The sequence below is a fragment of the Kryptolebias marmoratus genome, linkage group LG4 (assembly GCF_001649575.2).
Source record: "Kryptolebias marmoratus isolate JLee-2015 linkage group LG4, ASM164957v2, whole genome shotgun sequence".
Classification (NCBI taxonomy): domain Eukaryota; kingdom Metazoa; phylum Chordata; class Actinopteri; order Cyprinodontiformes; family Rivulidae; genus Kryptolebias; species Kryptolebias marmoratus.
In genome coordinates, this window is record NC_051433.1 from 1,958,199 (window position 1) to 1,977,959 (window position 19,761).

The 19,761-nt window shown below is 38.3% G+C and overlaps 1 long non-coding RNA gene across 1 annotated transcript in view; it reads right to left on the reverse strand.

Moving 5' to 3' along the window:
* Window positions 1-17,509: 17,509 nt before the first annotated feature.
* Window positions 17,510-19,761, reverse strand: part of LOC112450994 — a 30,812-nt gene continuing 28,560 nt past the window's right edge. Inside the window, exon 4 of the long non-coding RNA XR_003039723.2 lies at window positions 17,510-18,345. This is a non-coding gene — a long non-coding RNA (uncharacterized LOC112450994). The remainder of the gene's footprint in view (window positions 18,346-19,761) is intronic.

Consider the following 19,761-nt stretch of genomic DNA (forward strand, 5'->3'; position numbering starts at 1 on the left):
GGCCAAAAACATCACTATCACTGCTTCCAGGGGCCAAAAACATCACTATCACTGCTTCCAGGGGCCAAAACATCACCATTACTGGTTCCTCAGGGGCCAAAACATCACTATCACTGCTCCCAGGGGCCAAAAACATCACTATTACTGGTTCCTCAGGGGCCAAAAACATCACTATTACTGCTGCCAGGGGCCAAAAACATCACTATCAGATTATATCCAGATCATAAAACGGTTATGGTTCGGATAATATGAGAACAGTAAAAATCTTAAAACGTTTTCCAGCTGAATAATTCAGGTAATTGCTGCTTAAACATGTTAATACTTTTAGAAACAGCTTCCAAGCCAACAATCATTTTCTCACTGTAGACTTTCAGTGTTTCCTCTAATCCAACTGAAGCACCGCTGCTTCATAATAAAGCTTTACTCGTTTTTTTTTTTTCCCTAACACTGCTGGTTTATTTCCTGTTGAGTTTTGTACACAACGTGTAATTATCTTGGTAATAGATTTCTGTCTAATGAACACTGTAGACTCTCCATCCTGCTGCTCAGAGCTGCAGACGCTTTGCAATCCAGCAATCAATACAAACAGATCATAAAGGGAAACAGTGGTTTTGATTGAGAGAAGAATAGCCCGAAGCAGTGAGCTAATTAGGGTTAGCTCTTCTGGTTGGGGAGAAAAATCACTAAACTGATGTCTCAACATGAATGCTTTCCCAGAAGCTGTACAAGACTGGAGAAATGTTTGCATATAAACCATGATGGTGGTCAAAACTATACATTAACATCTGATCTTTTTTATAAAAACATTTAATCTATATTTAAGCCTAAAGTCTGACAGTAACTTGATGAAAAAGAATGAGACAAAACGGTTCCATATTTCAGAAATATTCATGATTCAGACGGATAAAAGTCCTTGTGAAGTTAGTTTAAATCTAAATATTCAGTGAAAATGTACCTAAAAAGTTTTAAAACCTCAAGCAACAAATTATGATTCAACAAACATCTCATAATCTTTAAAATAAAAGTTTGTTAAAGTCTTGATTATCCATCTTCTCTTTTCCTTTCTTCTAATAATCTGACTTATTCTTAATTTAAACCATTTCTCTGAACTATATACACAACACTTGAATAAAAAAATTATATATATTTTAGTTTTACTGTTATGATAAACATGTAAAATCAAAAAAATAAGTCAAAATACTACCTCCAGAACAAAGTCAGCTGATTTCCTTGTAAACGTTCCTTTTATTTTACAGTAAAACTCAAACATTGTCAGTCCCTGCAGGAAGTTGCACTGCTGCTATCCCAAACACTAAGGTGCTATTGTCGTGCACTATTAGCTTCACATTTTAACAAAGTGCTCAGAAACTGACATTTATTTGGTTCAGACAGTCTCACAACAACATGCACAGCTTGTGAAACTGTATTCTTGATCGTGCACATCGTTTAGTTGCCCACCTCCGCTAATATTACACTCACCACGGTCCGCTCTGTTCCCAACCTTGGCAGTTGCCTCCATGTTTAAGATTTAATCTGCTGGAGTGCACTTTCCACAGCCCGGTTTGGACCAATAAGTGTTCACCATCAGCCCGGGTTTCAGACCCGGTGTAGAGCTCCTGTGCAGGAGTCAAAATACAGACAGGACGTTCAGCAAAACTCAGATGGGTTTAAGATGAGTTGGAGACTCCTGTGACAACTTTGGGACTATTTTGAGAGGACAGCTGTCAAGAGACAGGGCGGCACATTTCTGCGACTCAGCCGAGGAAGTTGAGAATCCTGTGAAAGTCAGAGACAGTCATGAGACTCTCTCATAAATGAAGCTCACCAATTATTTGCAGCCCAGTGAGATACAACCTTTATTTTACCACCTTTTAACAGACAAGGGGAGCTGGTGCCCATCTCCAGCATTAAGGCACAAAGTTTCCTAAAGATTAACAGTAACCATAAGATATTGTTTGAACAGAACATGTAGGGCCTTCAGTTTGTAAATGGGTTGACTCTTCCCCCCTCCTAACCCAGGGACACTCCCCCACTCGGCTGTTTGTCCTGCTGTCAGCTCTTTGGCTGCGATCGGCACCTCCTACCAGCAAACACTCAGAATTCAGCAGGACTGAAACTGAAATCTTCCCCAGAAGTTGCTGCCCGGTGAGATACTGGCTTCGACTCGGTTTCAACTCTCATGCTTGCAATTTTGACCAGTTGCCGCAACGTTTTCCGCAAATTTAATCAATCAGCTCAGCCCCCTGCTTGGGTTTGCTTCCTGGAAGATGAAAACCTGTCCGACGCCAGATGATCACATTTTCATCAAATATTACAGCTAAAATCTGTCAGGTAATACATGGAAGTGTCAGAAAACTGCTCTAAAGAAGAAATAATTAAATAAAGAGGCATCTGGACTTCTCTGGTAAACCTCATTTAATAGGAAACTGATTCAACTCTGAATATCCCATCATGTAAAGGTAGATCGTAGAAGCTTAAATTAGCATTTAAATATGTTATCTAGAGATTGTTCACAGAGTAAATCTACTAAACTCTTTCATTCACTGTGCAAAGAAAAATACCTGAATGTTACAGACTGGCAAAGTTCTCTGTTAAAAGTATTCTTCTGAAAAGAAAGAAAGTTCTGATTTAGATTAGGTACATTTTATAAAGACTTTAAACTGTTTAAAAAATTCTCAAACTGCAAACATTTCGAACCTGAGTGAAAAGCATTTTGAGTAAATTACGTTTTGCTCGCTGCCTCTCCACGGCGAGGACGTTCGACTGCTGACAGCTGGATGCATTTCGCTCAGAACTGAACTCACAACTTAATTTAAATCTTGGCACACAGCAGAGAGGCGCACTTTAACGTGTTGTGTCCTAATGTGACAAGGGATTAGTGTGTGCATGTGTGCGTGAAAGAGAAAGACAGTGACAAATAACCGAAATCTGCTAGAAAAATCAGAAAGACGCACAGCAATAAAGACAAATTTGCTGCCACACCAATATTTATACTTCACATGTGCCGTTAGGCTTTCACCCAGAGAACAAACGCTGCATGTATTAGTTTTTAAATAAAAGCGGATGCCAGTAAATGCACAAACGGAGCCAAACACACCAGAACAAACCAATGTACACCCTCACAGAAACACATTAGATGGAGACAACTGTGGGCGACGTGCTAAAAGATAGCTTTTCAAGGCGAAGCACTAATTACCACCATCTTCAATCATCCTGTTAGTATTCAGCTGTTGCTGCTGCCTTATCACACCGAAACACTGAGATCCAGCAGAACAAAAGCAGCGCAAGCAGCCGAACACTGAAGGTCCAATCAGTGGCACGCAGTCAAACACCGACTGAGCTCCGTCACCCAAATCCTGCAACATCACACAAATGCTTTTGTTCTTAATTAGCCAGGCTGAGGTTTGGGCTTGGGTTTTCAGGGCAAATTCTGACAAACATGCTGGTGCTGGTGGGTTTTAATGAGTTATTGCTCTTAAATGTGCCTCCTTTTTGTTTTGTCAGCAAACCAATTAAACCTCTTCATATTCTGGGGGTAGCTAAAATGCTCATTTTGTACATATTCATTAGTATCAGAACCGCATCAAAACTACTTTATTCTGTCATCGCCTGGAACTTTATGGACAGTCGAAAAAAAAACAAGCTTTTTGTGTTCGATTTGAAAAAGTTCAGCTCTGAGAATAAAGTGGTTGCACTGAAACGAGCACGCCAAGAACATTTTTCTAATTCTTGGTGTTCAGAGCTCCAAGATCCAACTTTGGTTGAAGTGAAAATTCAAAGTTACAATCTTTATTGGTGCCGTCTCGCTCTCCGAGCCGCGTCTGTCGAGAGACTAGTCGGTGACTGGAAAATGTGAGAAAATGCATGAATTTTCCATCCCAGTTTCACTAAACAGTGTTTGACCAACGAGCCACGAGTTTGATTATTAACAGCCAGTTTGTAAAAAATAAAAACAGCTTGTGAAACTGTACTTTGGGAGACTTAATGTGCTGGAGAACAATTTAGAACTGAAGACAAGCAAATTTGGACCAATTTTTCAATTTTTCTCATCAAACCTAAACATTTTCCTTGGATGTTTTCTGTTAGAGAAGATCTCCCGCCCATTTCAAGATGGCCGCCACAGCCTATTAACATTCGCAAACACAAAAGTAACTATAACTAACTGAGACAGTTTTGATTTAAAGCTAAAATGAGGTGTGGTGGCAGCATCTACTCATCAGACAGGATTTTCTGCTTAAACGTTCAGGATGAACTGTAGGAGTCGACTCTGTTCGTCTGTTTGCAAAATATCTCATGAACCACTGAATTTACAACCCATCCTCTGAGTGGATAAGATTGAAAATAACCCAAACAGCTACAACTGTCATTTCACATCACAAGATGATCTTAATCTAAACTGGGCGATATGCATTCCTTTAATTGAATTATGAAGTTATGATAAATCTGTTTACCTGTTTGTATCAAACCACAACTTATTTGTCACTAATTACTGTTTTAAACAGACAAAGTGAAGTATTTTAAAATGGTAACTATATACATTAGTCCAGCAGCCTTTTCTCAACTAATTTCTGACCTTTTGTTTGCCAACACAAAGCACTTGCCGCTTCATTATTTAAATCAACAGCGATAATGATCAGTAATTGTTGTTTCTCTGCACCCAGGAGCCAAATGCTAATCACCAAGACACAGACTAATGAGGTTAAGACGGTCCCACCAGTAAACAATGTGTTGATTTAAGTTAACAACAAACCAAACCACAGCAGAGTCGTCCAAGTTCAGTCCTGCTGTCAGTCATTCCTTCCGTCTGAAAACTTTTAGTTGCCTCTAACACTCATTTAGACAATTTAAATTTATTTTTTCAATGAAACATGATCCCCTTTCTCCTTTTCTTGATATGCAAAAAAACAAAAACTCCTTAATATTCCAGTCAGTCCGTGTGTCTAAGTCAAACTTTATTCATGCAATTTGTTTTCTAATTTATCAACATAACATTTCTGGCTGTTATACACTTTTTAATTTGCAGAAATTGACTCATTTTATAATTTTTCTGTTAATTTTGAGTGAGAAACCATTTGCTCTAATATGAAAACTGTTGAGGCTGTCAGAGGATTTAATTTACTGGATTAAAACTTTTATTAATGAAGCTAAAATCAGGTAACACTGAACTCGATCTGAAACACAGAAGTCAAGGTTGTGCACTTTATTTATTTATTTTTTAAGGAACGCTGATATTTACTTAAGTTGAACCCAGATTTATACCTTTAAGTGTCACGTTTAACTGCTGAGGTTCAAATTGTTTTTGCCTCTGAACATCCAAACGTCACAGCAGAGGCCAATAAAGAGACTCCAAGTGTGTGTAGGTTCAGGTACAAGAACCTCTCCATGAGTGTGTGTGTGTGAGAGATTTATTTCTTGTTTAATCAGGTTTGGCTGAGCGGACTGAGTTCAAGCGCAGCGTCAAGCTGTATTTATGGTGTGTGTGTCTCAGAGTGTGTGTGTCTCAGAGTATTTATAGGTCTGCTCCAATCTGCGCTGCATCCAGCTGCAGTGAGGAGATAGCGGTTTCACACACACACACACACACACATAAATAAATGTACAGGACACACACACACACCTGGAACAGAAGTGTAGAAATAAAAAAAATCCTAACATTTTCATTCTATATTGCAACATACAATTTATTAAATATTATAAAATAATCCAGTTATATATTTTTTTTCAGCTTCATACAAATTTAATTACATGATTTTTTAATATTAATTTCCTGACTTTCAGTTAAATACATGTAGCATAAGTTTAAAATAAGCCTGATTTATGTTTTTCTTGATCGTTTTGTTTCTTGGTTGTTTTCCTGAATTATAAGCAACCAAATAAAACTTACAATAAAATCATGATACCAAGTTTACAGTTTAAAAGGGATATTCTGACTGTTTTAAACTATAAGGAATTGTGAAAAAGTTATTAAGTTTCTTATTTGTTGCCAGTAACTCTTTACACATCCTCAGTTTGGAGAAATAAAGCTGAACTGTGAGGATTAAAACAATCAAGACCAAAGTGGTCCTTTTACACTAGAATCAGTTTCTAAATAAATGATTATTTACATGGAATTCAGTGGCGGTTTAAAAGTACAAACAGCAGCAGCTAGCTGTAGCACTTCCTGTGCAGTCTGTGGGAATAAACTTAGAAGGAATTTCTTCATATTTCAGCTGAAATAACAGTTGCAGCCTTGAAGGTGTAAAAGGTTTAAACAGTAGAATTTGCATAAATCTCTGAAATTCTGAAGACTGGAACTGTTTTAAAAAAAGCTAAATCCCTGTGGTTGCACTCACACACACCCTCACACACACACACACACACACTTATCTGAGGTCAGGTTGTGGAGGAGAAAGGTTCAGGAGGGAAACTTGAAGCGACGCTCTCCAGTTCCTCCCCGGAGATCAGAGAGGATTAGAGAGGATGTTTAATCCCTGCAGTGAGCTCAGGGTCTGCTCCGGGGTCTTCTCTCCGTGGGACCTCCAGACTGAGGCGTCCCTATCAGACGCCCGAACCACCTCAGCTGACTCGTTTTCTGAGGAGGAGCAGCAGCTCGACTCCCTGCGGCTCCATGGAGGAGGCTCATTTCAGCTGCTTGGATCCAGAATCTCCTTTTAGCCACGGACCACAGATGGTTGGATCGTAGTCAGAACTGCGAGCTTCAACGTTCAGCTCAGATCCGTCACAACAATAGATCGGAGCAACGTCCTCATTACTGCAGCCGAGGCCTCGATCTATCGCTGCATCTCCTCCTCCTTCCTGCCAAGACTCCCAGATCTCAGCCAGTTTTAGCTCATCAACGTGATCCAAGTGAGGTCAAATCCAAAAGACAGACCCCACTTAAAAATGGCAGAATACCCCTTTAAACCATGTTATATTCAGAAGCTAAATCAAAAGGTGGAACTGAAAGCGAACCCATAAAATATGTTGACCAAAGTGCCTCACAATACGTACAAAAAGGACAAACCACAAACTCTTAAAGTAGATATGATTATTATTTTCTTATTTATTTTGGCACAAATTTCCATTTCAATCTAAATCAGATCCTGTAAAACTCCTGGGTGGATACAGGTATAGATGGAGAAATAAAATGTTAAAACGAATCCCTTCAGCAATCAGATTTTCATGCCTCTTAGTTTCCTGTTAAACATATATTTTTAGGAATTCATCAGACTGGATAAAAGTTTTATTTGCATGGCTGAATGTAAACAGGCCCATAAAAATGTTGAGTACAATTCCAGGGGATTGGGACGGTTGGACAATTAAACAATATGCAAATATATGACCAGGTCTTCAGAAAAATAATCCTGATTTCGCTGCCGTACGTTATCTCTGATTTATTTTGGATTTTCGCCCTCACAAAAAAGTCTCTCCCCGACTTTTGTTGCTCCTAATCCAGGCGAGCGCTGACTCCTTCAATCACAAATCAAAGGAATTCAAGATTAAACCAAACATGCACACGTATGTGGAGCTTTCATTCTCGATTAGTGCACGTCATTAGACTACAAGGTGTTGTCTGTGCTTTGCTGCTTGTTAGCGGCTGATGCATTCTCCTCGTTAGCTGGCGTCTCATTGGCACGCGTGTGTGTGTGTGTGTGTGTGTGTGTGTGTGGTTAACTGGCTAATTCAGCGTGAAGCCTTCAAGGCCTTTGGAGTCTGCACACTGTCATTATGAGCATCCTCCTGAATTAGAATAACTACGGAGAAGCTAAAACTGGGAATAAGCAGAGACGATGCAGACAAACATGGAAATAAGAACAAGGGAGGAAAGGAGGGAGGATAAGGAAAGGATAAGGTAAGAAAGTAAGAAAAGTCAGAGAAGAAGGAGTTAAAGACTGGAGGCATAGAAGATCAAAAAAGGGTGATGTTAGGAGCTGAGAACTAAGACAGAGGTGGTTTTAGGAGAACGACAGGAAACATGAAATGGAGAAAGATCAGAGGTTGGGAGAGGTGAAGAAGATACAAGAAAGGAAGTAAAAGGAAAACATGCAAATGAGAGGATTTGCTCTCCTTCACTTTCCTCTTTGTTTCCGGTTCGGTAAAGGTCAGAGATTACTTGACGCTCGCTTAAATATCTTGGATTTAATGATGAGCATGTCGTGCAGATTCCCAGTTAATTATCTCTTAGGCCATCTTCATTACCAACAGGACAGAAAACTCAATCTTTAAACTTTGTTCCACTCTCTCCCCTGGATTCTTTTTTCCTCTCTTAATATTCTCAATTTTCTCCTCAGTGTCTCATTTCATACCTCATCCTTCCAGCAGGAGACCTTTCTTCATTATCTGTCAGAGCGTTTTTCTGTCATTGCGTCTCCGGACCATCTGTTTCTCTTTCTGAGAGACACAGAAAGCAGGAGGTATTCAAGAATTCTATTATTTCTCAGTTTTGCAGTCAGCTTTCCTCCCTCCTGCCTTCTGCTCTGGTTTATTTAATCTTTGATTCTTTTAGAGAGACTCGGGGGCAGTGGATCGAAGTGTGTGCATGTCTGATTTTATGGTCATGTGTGATCTGGACTCCGAGGTGTGTGTAAGTGCTAAGTATGAATTAAAAGCAGTAGCTGAAAAAGATGCATTTTAAATATCAATGAAAAGAACTGGAATGCACTTTTCTTATTAAATTCATTCAGTATGGGGGGCCTAAAGACAGTTTAGATCAGGGGTCTCCAATCCTGGTCCTCAGGGCCACCATCCTGTAGGTTTTACCTGTTTCCTGCTCCAACACACCTGATTCAGAGGTTCAATCACCTCTTCATGTTCTGCAGAAGCCTGTTAGTCACCCATTGATTCACATCAGGTGTGTTGGAGCAGAGGAACAAGGAGAACCTGCAGGATGGAGGCCCTGAGGACCAGGATTGGACACCCCTGGTTTAGATTATGACCAGAATGTTGTGGACATCCCAGTTCTGCTACAGGTCCAGTAAAAACCAAACGGATCATCCTGAACCTGAACACCATCTGATCCATTGCATCCTACAGTCAGATTCTGTTTAATAATACACTCAGGAATTACATTAAATACGACAGCAAAAACAAAGTTGCAAATAAACAAAATCCACAACATTTATCCTCATATCGATGGTTAATGCATCGTTAATTTATAAACAAAATTTATGACATAATGCCAACTACCTCATGTGTTCATTTACTGAAGTGACTGAAAAAAGCTGAAAGCTTTAAACTTTTCACTGGATTTGTTTCGCTGGTCAGTCCTCTGACTCAGACTTCCAGCTGCTTTTCTGCAGATTCACGTCAGCGTTTTGTTTACATCTGTACGTGGAGAACTACTGGAGTAAAATCTGTCAAACTGCTTCATTTAATCTAATCCAGAAAAACCTGAGCTGTTTGATTTCAGTGAGTAACTTTAACTGATATTAATGTGAAATATTTTATCCACATCAACACTTCTGTTTTAATTTCTTACTGCTCACATTTATTTATTTCTGCTGCGTTTGTAAGACTATCCTGTAGTGTTCATGTTCAGTTTATATATGTTCTTTGTACCTTAAAGGGATAGTTCAGACAATTTGAAGTGGGGTTCTGTGGAGAGGATATGAACATTTTATAGATTATGAACATCATCTTTGAACGACCTGGTTTGGAGAAATTTGTTTAATTCTGATTGGACTGATGAGTGAATCTGAGCGAGACCAAGACCAACATGGACCTCTGTTGTTCTAAATTGTCGTACTCAAAAAATAAAACAAAACAAAAACAGTTCATGCAAATACTGTTTTATAAACATTCACATAACAAGAAATGTCAAAAAATAAAGGAATTTATGGATGAGAAAACAAAGAAAGAGATATCCATTAGTGCTCGTTAAGTTTATAATCCAATTATAAACTTAACAAGCATTAACTTAATTAAGTTCCTGTTTGGTCTCATTCATGTTTGTCGTCAGACAGATTTTCCTCACGTTCCGTGTTCTAACAGCACTCACATCTGGTTATGTTTACATCACTGTCAAGACTGAAAACTTTATTCTTTTAGCATCTACATCTAGCGGATACTAGCTGTTATTTTTGCTCATTCACAGTATTTTGCGTAAATAACTACAAAACTATGTAAAAAGTTGTGGATTAGAAAACTGACAGGAGTGTAAGCAGACTCTACTTCGGTCTTAGCCTCACAAACTCGTCATTAGTTTGTCAGTCTGGACAGAATTAAACATTTTCTCCAAACAAATTGTTCAAACAGTTATCTGCAACAGGTATTTATTAAATGTCAAAAAATATTCCCACTTTAAAATGTCCAAATGATCACTTTAACATAATCATTTTTTTAAAATTCCACTGCAGTGTACAATTATTGTCTTTGTTTCTGTTTTAAATTTACCTCTAAATGAATCAGCTTCATCTGAAACCTGATTATTTCTGATTATTTCCCACACTGGGACCTGAACTCGAGAGAGAGAGTCTAGTTGGAGCAAAACAACAGAATAAATATTCATATTAAGCTAAAAACAGCTATATTAAGCTATATATTAAGCTAAAAAAGTGACATTTGAGACTAAATAAAAATGTTTTAACGCCATCAAATTAACAATTAACTCTCCCGGATGACAGGACGTGCAGCTCGACTGCCATCATAATAAGGCTCTAATTGTGTTTTTCCCTCCAGAGGTTAAAACTTTTGCACGCTCCATTTCAGCTTCAAATGCTCTCAAACTAATGGATACATTTTAGAGTCAAGGCATGCTAAACAAAACGCTAACATTTCCTCAAAGTTTGACATATTTTCATCAGTTGTAATAAAAACATCTGCAGGAGAACTGCTCTTATTTTGTTAGTCAAATGTAAAGATTTTAGTCTGAATAAAACGTCTGATTTCTCCGACGAGCTCCCTGGTTTCTGCACACACTGGGATGTTTCCTCACTTCGCATCCCAGTAAATCTGACGTGTAAACAAAACAGCTTTTTGTTTCGTAACCAATTTTCAGAAGCAAAACAAAAAAGCAGACAAAACTCTTTTGTCTTCCCTGAGGGGGGCACTTTGAACGCAGCTCAGATGAATTGGGCGAGCTTATGTTCTCATTAAAATAATTGGAGGAGCAGCCGAATCTCTGGCTGGCTGCTCCGATGAGTGATTTATCTAAAGTCTGACTGAAGACAAGGAGAGGAAGTCTGCAGATACGATGCGTTTTGTTTTTCCAACTGCAGAGATGCATTTATCTCACCAGTTAAACCTAAATGTGCGCTCTCACTCCTTTAGCTAAGCCACTAGAAACTCATTGAAATGTGATTTGTTGTTGCTTCTTCCTTTCCGTCCTCATTTCCTGCTCAGTTAATTCTCTCGTCTTCCATTCCCGCCTCCTTTATTGCTTACTTTATTTCATAAAGCCATTCAGCATAAGTTTTAAATTTTAACTTGCTCCGACTTTGAAAGTCAAGTCAGAGAGTTCTTTAGAAGTGGCCGAGAAGCTTAAAGCTAAATTTGATGGATGGGGAAAAGAACGTTTGCTGTGCGTTGACTTATTTGTGTGAACTATAAGATTTGGATTAATGGCACAAAATAAAACACTGCTTATCTTAAATCTGACATGTGGTGCCTGCAACCAGAATGGCTTCAGATGGAAAATAATGACATGAAGATCGTTTGATGGCATCTTTATTATATTTATTCTACAGAACCCCAAAGATCTTAGTTAAAAACTTAACAACAATCAGTATGCATTTCTTCAACTAATCTTAGTTTCATTAAGATCTGTTACTGCTTTAACATATTGAAACAAGACCTTAGATTAAACTCATTTCTGGATAAAATAAATGCACTTCTGTTAAACTGTGTCTTTACTGCATCTTTTATAAACTTTAAGAATTAGTGAAGTAATTAAAGTTGGAATAATTTTTAATTTTTGGTGCAATTTAAAGTCAAATGTCGGGCCCCTTATTTACCAACTGGCTTCACTTGTATTTTGTTTGTGATCCGATTGGTCGATATTAATAAAATGCTCTTATTTTGAAGTTTCCCACCCTTCTGCAGTTTGTTTGTCGTCGTGGAGTCACCATCTGGCTGTTCGTAACCAACCATCTGCTGCAGGAGGTTAAAACATCGAGCTAAAAAATCAACAAATCTGTAACTGGCACAAAGCGATTCCCCTCAGCAGGTTCTGTAAATCAGATTTTTATTCCAAACCAATCTGCAGTTTTCTAAAAGCCCGTTTTTGGCGTGAATTAAAGATGGAGGTTGTTTCAAAAAGATTTCAGTGAAGGATATTTCTTTAGGTAATTAAGGAGCCGTGCAGCTGTCGCAGTCGGAGATGGTGAAAAGATATATTTCTCCTCAGAAGAAAGAAATAAAGGCCAAACATTCCTTGAAGAAATACATTTCACCCAACACCTTTCACACCAGAGCTTTAAACCGTTATCTTGAGAAATAAAGAAGTTTTAGTGAGAACTTAAAATTTATTCAAAGTCGCACCGGAAATTAAGAAATCTCAGACAAACCATGAATCACGCTGACTTCAGAAGTTGTGGATATACTGCACATCCAGTGATTTTAATTAAAATTTAATCATTGGTTAAGGAGATATTTTGCTAACAGACAAATGAACACAAGGAATTACATACAAGGCAATAAAAAAAGTTAGTAAATTTAAAAAGGTCCAAATGAAATTTTATGCATTTGGGACAGTTTGATCTAATTTGTGTGCAGAGTTCAATTAAGAAAACCTGTTTAATGTAGCTTAGTGGCTCAAAGCCATGTTTGCTAATTAAATAAAACCCGTTTAGTAATTTTAAACTTCAGGTTTGATGAAAGTAGGACTCAGACTTGGCTCCTCTGACCCTCAGTTTTCTCTGAAAGTAAAAGATCAGCTTCAGTAACGAAACAAAGAAATAAAACAGAAAAATTAATTGTATGCAGATCGTGTTATTATAAAACCATCAGCTGCTGTCTCTGATTTTCCCTCTCCTGTTTGGCTTTTATTTTGTCATTAATGTTCAGAAATTCAGTTCTTTCAGATGAGAAAGTCTAGATAACATTACTGACTGAATTATTGAAACTAAACTTAAATTAAACTTAAAACTTAGAAACCTCGAACCAAAAACTGTTTGGGTATTTCTCAGTTTCTGTAGAAACACAATAAAACTGAAAAAATGCACAAACAGAACTTCTTTGCTTTTGATAAACTCCTTTTTCTTTGATTATGAAAAAGTAATTAAACATTTCTGTTAAATTGTTTATATGCTGGAGCTTTAATTGCATTAATAATCCATCTGTTTGTCTTTGAACAACAACAAAAAGTTAAATATTAACTGGGTCTTCCCCCTCTGCATTCGTAAAAATACATTCAGTTTATTTTTGTATAAAATAAGGATTTATACCTGCTGTGTTCCAGTGTGTCAGTAAAACAGGGGTCGACCTGGAGCCCATTTGGATATTTTAAGCCGGCAGTAACCCAGAAGTCTTTATGGACCTCCAGAATTATGTCACTTTTTTATGGTAAAGCCCTTTGAAAGGTCAGGCCACTAATGGTGTAATTCCTTTAATTCCCTCCTGTGTTTAAACGAGGTCTAAGCTGCCGTTCTGTGTTTTTAATCCCCGACTGTTTCAAAGCGTTTGTGTGTTTCTGATATCATCTCGTATCCTTTTCAAACCAGGAGATTTCTTGTTTATCGCAGTAAAAACAAACGTATTAATAAAACAAATGTTGAATGATACCAAAATGTAAACAATGTTCTGCGTTTTTACAAAAGCAGAACTTCAGACGTGTCTTTGGTAAACTGTTTTACAGAAAGTCAGATAAGTTTAATAAAAGAGAATTAAGAACAAATGAAGCCAAGCTGCGTTTTCTTGTCTTCGCTGGTAAACAAACATGGCAGCTTTCCTCGGCGTGATGTTTATAGGGACAGGTCCATGGAGAGATCGTCCTCGCAGCACTGGCCTCGTTTTCTTATTCGCAGAGAAAATTCAGCTCTCTGGTACTTTTACTTTACAACCTCTGTCTCAGTAACAAGATACTCAAAAGAGTCACTCAAACCTATTTAATTCTAAAAAAAATAAATCAAATTAAACAAGAATGAAGTTTTTGTGAAGTGCTTCTGGAGACAACAGTGAGGATGATAAATCTAACTGTAAATATCTGATATTTATAATGTTTTAAAGACTAAAACAACCATTAAGGACTCATCTACCTTGAATCGCTGAAACAAAAGAGGTCCCTCACTGCTTTATGTTCAGTAGTTTTATTAAATGTGAACAAAAGCAGAAGTTTGGCACAGTTCTTCAACGTTATCCCCAAATTATTTGGTGCACATGACTGAAAAACAGACTTTTAAAGGCCAAACAGGAAAAAAAAAGCATTTTTTTCTGATTTAAATTCATAAAGTCATCGGGATCAAAAGCTGAATTAAAATTAAACTAGAAAATGCTTCTGTAAAAAAGTTATCAATGACAAAAGATCTTGTTTAGATGTTTCACTGTCTAAATGAATATAGTTGCTTATAATTTTTTATTTTCTAAGCTTTTTTCCTGCAAACGTTGTTTTAAAACAGTAGTGATGCACATTATCACCAAGCCCAGAGTCTTTTTGGAGACGAGTATGTATGAGAGTTGGCCTGTGGTTAAAAAACCAAAAAAGTTTTTTCATTAAGCGGCATGCAGAATACAGACGACACCGCACACAAAACACTGGATTTCATCCATCGAGTCCCGTGATCCGTGGTTTTAACTGCGGCCAAACAAGAGCGAGGACGCTTTCACCGAACTGTAAGCATCTTATAAACATGACGAGTCAGCACGTCTGGGCCGACGCTACAGCAAAACTTTTTTAAAAACCAGGAACCCATCAGAGGGAACTCTGACATTTCCAACCACAGCCTCCTCAGTGGTTTCACAGCGCAGGATCTTAGTGTAAAACCCAAGCATGGGATCATCTGAGCATTCAGGGAAACTGAATCACAAAGTGGATAATTGTGCAAACAAAGAGGGAGTGAATGGAGGAGGGGAGAGGGGAGGGGGTCCTAAAAGCTCAAGAAAGGGAAAATCCTCCACTTAGATTTGTCTGCAGTGCATCAGGACGGTCTAATCTTTTAAGCGTGTGCTTATTGTGTGGGTATCAACGAGACAGAACAGCAGTTTCCCCTCACACTGCTCTCTTTGGTTACCACAAAGGAGCTTAGTGCGAGCGGGAAAATAAGGCTCTAAGCCGTAAAGTGTGCCGGCAGCATCCGTTACATGTCGTCACTGAAGCGTCCGTCCACCAGCTGACCCTGAACATTAACGCTTTAATCTGAGTTTAAACCATGATCCACCATCGCCACTGTCCATAAATCCTGATGGTTCCAATGTATTTATGTTTATTGTCAGCCACCATAAAAGATGGGCAGTCAAGTGATTGCCTCTGGGTGTGTTGTGTTAGCAAAATATCTGAAACTATAGGACACATTTTAATAAAATTCTCAGATATTAATCATTGGATGTGCATCTATAACTAATTAACTCTTGAAGTCAACTTGATTCAAGATTGATGCCACAGCGATCCAGATTATAACAGAAAAATGACTTTAACTCAGTCAGTTTTACAGATATTGAACTAAAATTTGATGTGGAAGCATCTGAGCAGCAACAGAAAATGTAAGATCTTTGCTTAAAATTATCATTAAGGCGGAAACGCTCACATTTCAGCACCTTTTCACCTCCAGATCCAGGAAGTGTGCAGCTAGGATTACAAGAATTTCCTCCCTCTCTCCCTGCACATGAATTATTCCAGATGCTTCCTTCTCCCAGGAGGCTGAAGTCCATAAGGACCAAAACTTCTGCTGCTGGACTCAACAGATCCCGATCTCTCCGTTCTCGGCTAATTTATGTGAGAACAGAGAAATTTAAAACTTATAATGTATGACAGTCGAATTATAAAATCCCCTCCCAGTCACAGCCACTCCACAGCAAAAAAGCACTTTATTCTACAGCTTTGACTTGTTAAATCAACACACCCTCCTCCTTCTTATCTCCATTATTTTTATCTTTCCATATTACCTGGGAGGAGGGGTCAACAGGTGTCCAACAAATTCAGTCCCCCCCTCCCCATCTCATCTGTTTACATTGGACAGATGAGACATTTAAACATTAATACATCACAGAATAAAAACATTCTGTTTTCTTAGTATTTCTGCAGATTGAGGACTGATTCGTGCAGCAGCCCGTTGGGTGTTTCTTCTTCTTCTTTTTATTTTAATGCTTCATTCAGACATGATGCAATGGATGTTCAACACTCCAATGAGACGGCTTTTAATGATTTCTGAGAAAGTATTCCCTTAAAGACTGATGGCCGTACCCGATGACCAAGGCTGCATCTGCTGTGAAATCTGGCTTCAAACACGTTCGTCTCCTTGCGTCATAATTAATACACAGAAAGATCGTTTTTAGCCTTCATTAGTTTAATAAATAAATAAATAAAACCCAGGGTAAAGATGAGGGAGGTGAGGAAAAGTAAGAGTGTGAAAATGGCGATGCTTACTTTTGCAGTCATTGGCGTAACAATGCAGAAATGTGCATTTGTCACTTGACAAATGCACATTTCTGCATTGTTACGCCAATGACACAGACCAGAATTGCACAACTACCATTTCAAGACATGCCAAGGAAGTGTAAAGGTATAAAGAAGCCAGATTTGTGCGCACAGACACACACACACACGCACACACACACAAAAGCTTACACAAAAATCTGCTGGCAGTCACTCATTTTGGCTCGGATCCTCTTAGAGGGGAGAAAATAAGCCAAACCTTTCATCTCAGAAAACATTTGCCATTTTAGAAGTCAGCCATTTGCATACTGCATGTTTGTGTGTTAGAAAGCATATTGTGTCAGGATGTTTAAAGAAAATGATTTTCAGAGTGGAGGAGCTTGAATTAGTCACTCTCTGCCTTTTTTACCCACAGACGTACATCCGTACGTTCTCAGGTGAGTCCTGATCAGCTCGGCGGCGTTTTGAGTTCACGTCTGTCAGGAACAAACTTATCGTATCATCTCGCTCTGTATACAGACATCATTTCACTTCAGAACCTCACTTAAACATCAGACTGGTCACAAGCACTCTGCTGAGATACAAACACGTTTATTATCTCCGAAGATGGGAAGAGATTTTCTGCTGCCTGTAATTCCATCAAAGGTGATTTTTAAAAGAAGAATGTCTTCTTTTTGTTGAAATAAGATTGCAATGGACTGAACATTTTCACGAATGTGAGCTCTTTAAAGCTTGCACTCCATTGCAGTCATTTTCTTTAACAAAAAAAGTCACTTGAATAGAACTAATTGACATTCACCACACTTTACTGTTGCTTTTAGATGTATAGTTTTCTTTGGCATCAACCACTTTTTTTGTATTTTTACTTCTCCCCCCTCATCCAAACAGCCTAAGTTTGCAAATTAGCCTGAGGTGGCATCTCACGGGGTTATGAGTAGTTGGTGAATGAATTTATGAACAAGTATTCAGATTGTCTTACAGCTTCCTGGGGGGTTTCTTATTTTCCTTGCACGAGTCGCAATCCTGTCCTTGATTTTTTTAACGTGCTCGTCATCGAAAAGGTCGTCAACTCGTCCCAAACTCATCTGAAATTTGATTCTTCAGACATCCAACAGAGATTTAAGGAGAACCAATAAAATCCGTCCATTGGTTCATGAGATATTTTGCTAACATGACAGACAAATGCATTCACAGATGCAAGTAAAAGTAAAGTATTTTTGCCCAACTTTTGTTGGTGGGTAATAAGAAAATTTATAAAGCAAAAAAACAAAACAAAAACAAAGCTTAATAGGATCAATCCTAAAACTGATCTAGAGTCTGGCCACGAGAAAACCAATATACCCGTGTACCTTTCAGGAACCAAGTTAACAGGAAACATTAATATTATTAAATCTTCGTTTCTCTGCAGTCCAAGACTTTATGCTTCTCTCTCCCTTAAAAACAAACAAACATCAGCTGCAGAAAAAAACAAAAATCTGAGTTATGATCCGATTAATGGGCCACATGGACAAATGCACGCATGCACACACACCCCTTCCACAAACACTGCTGACCCAGGGTGAAAATAATTCTTGTGTTTAATTATCTCACCATCAAGTTGCCACGGTGGGAGCCATTCATCTGTCAGTGGCATTAAGTTAAGGGTTTGTGTTCAGATGTAAGAACTGCTGTTGGTGTTTGTCAGTGCTGACTTGGTTGTTTTGTCAGAGCTGCAGCACAGCAGATAAGTCATTCATTCATTTGTTTTAAATCCACTCTGCACAAATGATGCTGCTGCCGTTCAGCAGCTGTGAAATTATGCTGCTCAAATAAACCCCAAAGGGACTTTATATTGTTGAGATCTAAATTAAAAGGAAAAAAAGACCAATTGTTAGAAAGTTTGACATTCAGTGCAGAAAATAAGTTTCTGAATTAGATGAAAAATGTCTCTGTGCCTCAGCAGGTAGCTTTGACTGAGAGTAGCAGCTCAATATTCAGAATCATCTTCCAGCATCTATTGACAAACATTACTGACAGAGTCCTTAATTTCCCCCCATTCAACAGTGTTAATTAGTCAAACAAAGATATTTCTGCAGAGAAATCCTGTACACAGAGTCTAAAGTATCTTCATCTGTTTGGAGGGAATATTTGTACAGTTTACCACACGGGTCAATTTCCTCACAGCGTCAAAAAATTTAGTTCCAAAGAAAAAAAAATCACCTCAGTCTCAGCTTTTATATTTATCTGTGATCTGTATACTATCACCATTATACTGCCATTATAAACCCTATCTGTACTGAATTGACGCAAATAAACCGAGAAGAATCAAAAACTTTATGGCATAATCCGTCCAGTTTTAAGGGTTTTGCAGCTCTTTGAATGACCTCAGAGTTTTCATCCAACAGGACTGATGAGGTGTCAGATAATCCAAGGGGGTAACTAATGTCTGGAAACAACTAATCTCAAAAATGTTCATTCAAATGCAATTTTATAAGCTTTTTTTTTTTTTTTTTTTTAACACTGCCATCAGTTTTGCATTGCACATTAATTTGCATAGAAATCTGTTATTTGTGGCAACCCTGGTGCAGTCTGGGGTCAGCTCCAGCAGGAATTTTAATAGTTCTCCCCAAATAATTGTGTAATGCAAATTTTGTGGTGTTGAGGTTGATAAAACACACTTTTACATGAACAGCTTTGAAATTTTGAGGATGGGAGACATTATAAAATGGCAGCAATCTGCTTTGGAAGTGGGTCCATTATTAGCTCATCACCAGGACCCGGGCCGAGCCACTTCTGCAGCGCCCATCTTCAAGTTCACGCATGAACTGCTGGTAAAGTTTTAGGATGTCTGCATCCCGACTAGCTGTCGGCTCATCAATCCTGTCTGATTGGAAGTATTTTTCCAAAGTGACGCCATCAGAAGAGTCACCTACAACAGGTAAAATATATTTTTAAGACCTGACGAGAGTCAAAGTCAGTGTGTAAACCACACGTATCAAACTCAAGGCCCGCAGGCCAGATTCGGCCCTCTGTAACATTTCATCCGGCCCTCTAGTCTGGTTCAGATCGAGTCTCTGATTCTTATTTTGCTTAAAAAAAACTGAAGTTTTCTCTGACAGTGACTTAGAAGCCAACAATATATAGTTTAATTTCTGTATGATCAGGTTTTTGTCTGTTTTAATGTTAAAACTTCATTTAAAAGCTGAGTGAGGCGTAAGAAATGACAGCTAATGATGAGCTTTTTGAAGTTTGATCCATTTGTCTGTGTTCATTAAAGT